The sequence below is a fragment of the Alosa alosa genome, chromosome 21 (assembly GCF_017589495.1).
Source record: "Alosa alosa isolate M-15738 ecotype Scorff River chromosome 21, AALO_Geno_1.1, whole genome shotgun sequence".
Lineage (NCBI taxonomy): Eukaryota > Metazoa > Chordata > Actinopteri > Clupeiformes > Clupeidae > Alosa > Alosa alosa.
This window is the reverse complement of record NC_063209.1, coordinates 28,884,406-28,891,905: the sequence shown is the minus strand read 5'-3', so window position 1 is coordinate 28,891,905 and position 7,500 is coordinate 28,884,406.

The window sequence follows — 7,500 nt, the reverse complement described above, 5'->3', positions numbered from 1 at the left end:
CCATAACAAAGTGGCGGGCACTGAGTGAGTGAGAGGAGCGGAAAAGCTTCTGCCCCAGGAGTTAGGAGCAGAGCTGGAAGATGGTAAACAAAAGATCGTAAGCATAAGTACCGTAGCCAAGGCCAACTTAAGATCTATGTGCGAAGCACAGTAGGCCTAGACAAGAGAGTGACATCAGATAGATAGATAGATAGATAGATAGATAGATACTTTATTGATCCCCAAGGGGAAATTCAAGGGTCTCAGTAGCATACAGACATCACACACAACATGCACTTACAAAACTAAATACTAAATACTATATAAATTAAATTTAAAAAGTCCAATGTGCTTGAGGGTGATCAAGCATAAGACACTTGTAGTGACAGGGCCGGGACTGGTAAGGTGCTAAAGGGAGTGAGTGTCATGGTGAAGGTGCAAACAGTAGTCCAACCATAGTCCTTTAGTTATGTGTGCATGGCAAGGTGCTCAAGAGAGTGAGTGTCATGGTGAAGGTGCAAAAAGTAGTCCAACATTAGTCCAACAGTGCAGCAGTGCAAGAGTAAGGTCTAGAGACCAGCATAAATAATATGGACAAATAGGAGAGTAAAGTATAATGTAGACAAGGTAATATAAAAAACTATTTCAGTGCAAGAACAGGTTGAGGTAATAGGGTTATAGCCATTCATTCATTCAGTATTGTAGCAGAAGCCTGACCGCAGCCATTGATCATCCAAGATAGCAAAGGGGCGTTGAATCCACGTTTGTTTGAAGCGGCGGAGGTTGATTCAACGTGGATTCAACTCCCCTTTGCTATCTGGGATGTGTGCTAATATAGCATGAAAAACAGTGTAGCAGTAAAACAGTAGTGAAAACATTAGGCTGTGTACATTAGTAAAACAGTAGTAAAACAGTAGTAAAGCAGTAGTGGGCAGTCAGTACTTAAACATGGAGAGGGTGGAAAGGCAGACAGACTAAGCAGAGAAGTCTATCTCTCCTCTTCCCTTTAGTCACAGTTTACATCATTCAGTTTACATCATCACCAAGTAGGCTAGCCACGCGTTCATGGGCATCGGAAAACCCTTTTTCCCAGTGAAAACGTCATCATTCACGTCACTTCATGTGGGAATTACTGGAATCATGGTGCATTCATGACACATGGGTCAAATACTTGGATATTGATGTGACACAAGACATTGCAACAAGACAACAGATGAACTTTCTCCCCAGAATTAAAAGGGGCAAAATATAATGAGTAGCCTAAATGGCTTCAACGTGATCTATCTATTCAGGGAAGAATTCTTTTAACCAAGGCTGAGGGTATTTCAAGACTGCTCTTTCCTTATTTGTTCAGGGCTCAACCCTTAAAGAAATCAACAAAATGCTCATTTTTCACATGGAAAAATAAGAAACACTTACTAAAGGAAGATATACTGTCAGGACCCAGAAAAGAAGGAGGATTTGAATTGTTAAATTTCATTGACTTAAATTACATTTAAGGTTAAACGCCTAAAGGAATGTCTCAAAGCTCCACAATCCATTTGCTTTTTTATTCCATAGGCCTACAATATTTTTATGAGGTTAGGAGGTCTTCACTTCTGCTCTCCTGTGACTAGTCTCCCCAAACTCGATAAACTCTAAATGTTATCAACAAGCAACAATTCATGGCACATGGGAATGACGTGATTACGTTGTTTATCCCACCGCGTGTGTTCATGTGCTTTATCGTAGGAATGTGTGAAAAACATGGATGCCACAGCAAAGGTTAAAACATACTCTCACTAATCTTAAATATGCAACTGTATTTGCTTAAAAATATGGTGTAAGATGTTTGTGAAAGAAAGATATGCAGCTTTCAAGTGATAAAAACGGCAAATTCCCAAGTTCACATTAAAACTGTTGGACATGAAAGGCCACATGGACTACAAACGAACTACAAAGTGACAACAAAAGTGATGACGAGCCCCTAACTGGGCAACTCCGTTAGCAAAATCAAGCCCCAGTTTTCCACCTCTGATTCCCACATGAAGTGGCATGAATGATGACGTTTTCACTGGGAAAAAGGTTTTTCCGATGCCCATCAACGCACCGTCAGAGGTCAGTTGCCTCAGATGGTCACGCCAGCATGTCAAACTGGTTTGCCCAACCAGCTACGCCAACACAGACCATCAAGAGCTGGAAGAAAACCAGCTACCAGCTGGTTTCTGGCTGTTTTTTTTCAGCTGGGAAACATCTCATGATGGGTAAAAGCAAAGAGCTCTCCCAAGATCTTCACAACCTTATTGTTGCAAAACATAGGTCTATTAATGGAACTGGATACAGACATTAGGGCTGCAGGATTTGGGGGGAAATATCTAATTGCGATTTTTGTGACAGATATTGCGATCGCTATATGATTGAATGTCAATGAATTGATTCAGTTCAATATTCCAAATGTCTCTTTAATTAATCAGGCCTTTATGGTAGAGTGGCCAGATGGAAGCCATTTTTTGCCGAGAGTTTCCAAAAAAGCACCTGAACGATTCTTAGACCATGAGAAGTGAAATCATCAGGTCAGATGAAATGAATACTGAATTATTTGGCCACAATTCCCAACGACGTGTGTGGAAGGAACCAGGCACTGAGCTGCACTCCCAGTAAACAAAATAAAGTCCTGGCGACGTCCCCTAAAGGTCCCCTGGCGAACGTCACCTCCTCAACATTGTGTAGGGTTCCCTTTATGTCCCGCGGACCTCTGTATGGGAGGTCTAAAAGACGTCCACGAGACTTTGAGAGGACGTCCTGTAATGGTCACCACGACGTTATGCGCGCGACGTTTATATTTCCGCGATGGTAAAAAAAAAAAAAAAAGCGCGATTTAGAATGGTAGGCTATTACTACATCCTATAAGTCTCACAGGTAGCCGGAACATGAACACGCTTTAACGACTTGATCTACAACTAGCCTACACAATCAACTTCACTCACCTCATATTTTCACGCATGTATGAAATCACATCCTCCGAATGCATTACACTAGTGATGAGTAGACATGGACATTTATACCGGGCTGGATGTGCTGCTTTCACATCTACGGTGTCATTTTCTTAATAAACTAATACGACGTTTTAATGGGCATATCCCGTCGCATATTGTTCAAAACATCATCAGAGTAGGCCAAGGCTAGCCTAAGATAAATTGTTCAAACCATATTGTTTCAAAATATTAAAAACTAATAATAGCCAAAAACACTAAATGAATCGCAATGCATGCTGGGAAACAAAACTCAACATGAAATAGGCTAAAGTACATGAAACATAACTAGAATGCATTGACTTTATATCCACTCGTTTTCTTGGACCTGTGATCAAACAGGGCCGCCTATAAATGTAAGCCTATCTTCCTGGAACATTGCAGATCAAGAAAAATCGTTTTCTCTGAATGCTCTTTGTAGCCAACTTTAAGATGAAATAAATAGATTCCAGATGTTTCTATTCTATATCATTGTTTGATTAATAAACAGTAAGGCTCTGGTGAGGCAGAGAGCTTGCTCCTCGTCAGAAATCTCATCGGATATGTGCACTCTTTGCTGTTTCCACAAGGAGCTGCTGTAACATGGGGGACAGCTATGCGTGACACTTTTAAACGCGATCATGCGTCAAATAAATTACAATGACATTTAAACAAGTCATGAAGAAGCAGTATCCTTAATTCTTCTGCAATGTAGAGCTATCGTTTTGCTTTACAAAATAAGTAGTCACTTCTGTTGCTAGACAACCCTAAACAAATGCTACGTGGTCTGTTTTTAACATTCCTCTAGTTTTATTGCATCGTATTCAGCTCCAAAAGTCAGTTCAGTCCCAATTCGGCCGTGTGTGTGTTTCTGAAAATAAAACAGATAATAAGTAGCCTACGTGACTACGTTAAATAAACCACTGCCTATTTAGAGCATGTTACATGCATCACGTAGGCCTAATGACAGTTATCTGAAGAAATGCTAGAAGAACAGCGACTTTGCTAACGTTACACCAAGCATCACATCAGCTAACATGAATTTGATAAAATCCCTTCCCTAGTTTGTAACGTTATCCATTAACGTTAAACTCAAAATGTATGTGCTACATATGTACACATGTAGCACATAGCCTACATTTTGAGTTTAACGTTAACAACCCTTTTCCCAGTTTATAAAGTTGTGCGTCTATGAGCAAAGTAGACATATACTTTGCTCAGACGCACAACTTCATAAACTGTATGATATGTTGCCTTAGACTACGGTAGGCTAATGCAGCTACTGCTAGAGAGACTAGATAGATAGATACTTTAGTCATCCCCAGACGTGTAACGTGAAGTCGTGCATGGATGTGATGTCTCCGTCCTGCAGGGAGTAGCCAGAGCGCTCTCAACTCCGCTGCATGTGTGAATAAACAAACGTCCCCCCCATGTCCCCGGTATAACGTTATTGTCGGGTCCTTAGAAGGTATTTGAAATTACCAAATGCAAATGTCATCCGAGGGACCTGACGGTGACGTCGCCAGAAAGTCCTGCACCGGACGTCACGCAATAACCAAACGATAACTTGCTCCGGACATCAATAAGGTCACCGGAACGTCCGCTAGAGAACATGACGTTCGGGACCAATCGGGGACGTCGTGAATATCGGCATAAGGTCCGGGGGACGTCCCGTGTTTGTCGGGCTGATGTTGGTCCTTCTTTACGCTTCTCTCATCCTCTCAAAGGAACTATTATCCATAAACATTACACAAAATAAAACAAGTATTATTGAGAATCACAATCAATATCAGCCATCTCCCATCTTTGGAGTTAATTGGACCAATAACATCTCCTCTAAACTTGTGAGGCAAGATCATGACACCAGCAGAGTGGTTTGTGCCATGGTGGAAATATACAAATTTACAGTCAGCGTCACAAAAGTGAGTCTCCTGAAAGAAGATGAAATCTGCTTCTGTACTATTACAAAATAGAAAAATAGCTTTTCTTTTAGTGACATCTCTTAGACCCCTTACATTTATGGACACAGTGTTAAGAGAGCTGAATTCAAAATGCTGCATACCCGCACAAAACTAAAAAGGAAAATACTGTACAAAACTACACAATAAGACAATAAAGGACAAAAGACACTGGAAACTAGCTAAACTAGCTTGGTAACGGTAAGGAACCTAGGCTTGGAGAACTGAGCTGTCTCATAAACTAGCTAAACTAGCTTGGTAACGGTAAAGAACCTAGGCTTGGAGAACTGAGCTGTCTCATAAACTGGCAGCAGTAAAATATTAAACTTGTTGAATTGATTGAGTCAAATCTGTAGGTTCTGTAATCTGTAGGTTAGGCTAAGGTTTGGATCAGCCAAATCGGAGGTCTAACGTTATCGATATGTGGTGTAGTCTAGGCCATTTAATCTTGAATCAAAATGATCTTCATGAACGTCAATTAACCATTATGCCCCAAAACTATGGAACACCCTGCCTCTGTACATCAAGCAGGCGAGTTCAGTAAATATTTTTTAAAAAGATCTGAAAACATACCTGTACAGGAAAGCTTTTAGTTAACTCATCTTATCCTGTAGACTACTTTTCAGATTATTCTACATCTGCTGCCATTGGAGGGCGCAGCCAGCCAGAAGCAGATGGGCTCCCCCTATTAAGTCAGGTTCTGCTCAAGGTTTCTTCATGGAATATGGGAGTTTTTCCTTGCCACAGTTGCCATATGGTGTGCTTATGGGGGGTAAAGGGTTAAGGCTGCCAATCTTATGACATGTTATTTTTCTATATTTTTGATATGTTGCTGAGTGGATCATAAACGGCCCCAGCAATGAAGAAAAGTGATTGATAATGACTGACTGACTATTATTGTGTTACATGCTTCAAATGTAAAGCACTTTGAGCTGCATTCTGTGTATGAGAGGTGCTATAAAAATAAAGCTTATTATTATTATTATTATTATTATTATTATTAACCAGTCAATAAAGATTCAAGATAGCGGTCAGGTGATTAGATAGCGATTTTTAGATAAAGCGCTAGATCACACCGTCGTTAAACTCCCGGGTGCATTGTTTAATGACAGAGGAGCGCATGGCGAAACGTTCGAGTGTAAGAGAGGAATAAACTTTGCCTTGTGATAAGAATACGCTACGTGCTGCGTTTTAGATTGCCAAGATAGAGCCCATAGCCTTAACTCAAAGCTTTAAGCTTATGTAATTTTGATCAGCTACAGACAACGAGTGGCCGACAGATACAATAGGCTACTAGAGATTGTTTTTGAGTCATATCGTTGCAAATTTCAGATAATGATGCATGATTCCACAAAATGGTTTGTCAAGTTATTCAATAAGCTAAACATACAGCCTTAACTCAAAACAGCCATTACATATAGGTTCATGTCATTTTGATCTGTAAAAAATGTCACATACAGTACAGCCATGCTCACATTCTCTGCTCACTGCACACTTATAATGTGTTATAATATAATATTCAGTATTCATTATTGAAGGCTTAGCTGGAACGATGTTTTTCCCTATCTTCCTATTTTTAAAGCAGGCCTTCCTGTGGGCATGTAGTTGGACTACAGGTTTTCTACAGGAATAGCATGTTTGAATGGGCACTGCGCTAGTATTTCAAAACTTTAGAATCGTCCAGTAAGCACTATTGGGTCCATTATCAGCAAGTGGAGGGACCATCACTCCATCATCAACCGGCCGGGCACAGGAGCTCCTTGATTTCTGACCACAGAGTCAGAAGAGAAGCCCAGGAGCCAGAGACCACTCAGAGAGACGTGGAGCCAGCAGGTATGTGGTACAGAGAAAACAATAGGTAATGCACTTGATGGCCTCTATGTACTGTATGCTCAACCCACAACACACCACTATGTTAAAAAAAAGGCATGTCAAAGCTTGTTTAACGTTTGCTACATAACATTTGGACAAGCCTTTGAAATACTGAGAGAATGTAGTCTGGTCACACACACACAGAGAGAGTCCACGCATGCATTTAGCACATACAGTGAGGCATAGCCATGCTGAAAAATAATCAGCTGGTGCCAAGTCACCAACATGTCCCTCTTTTGGCCTCAGGGGCGCAGCAGAGCTCCAAGTCAACACTCCGCCCCCTCTCTCTCTCATACACACACACACACACACACACACACACACACATGCATGCACACAGACAGATAGACACATATACACGCATGCACACAGACAGATAGACAGATGTCTAACCTATTTGATTAATCAATTTCAGTTTCATAGTGTAAGTATTTTTAACTTTAGTCGTATGTGTATTGTGAACTTTTCCTCTCCTCAGACACTCACACGGACACAAACAGAGAGAACTGAACTGATACATCCATCTTGTCCAAACAGCTGGGGGGAAGCTCACATCAGAGGCAAATCTGATGCAAAGTCTGGTTTGACCAGCCTTAACAGTCTCTGGGCTGCCCCCTGGGCTGCCCCCAAATGTGTGTGCACGATGTGAGTGTGTGTGTCTGTGCATGTGTGTGTGTGGATGGATAGGTAGCGTGCAGGTG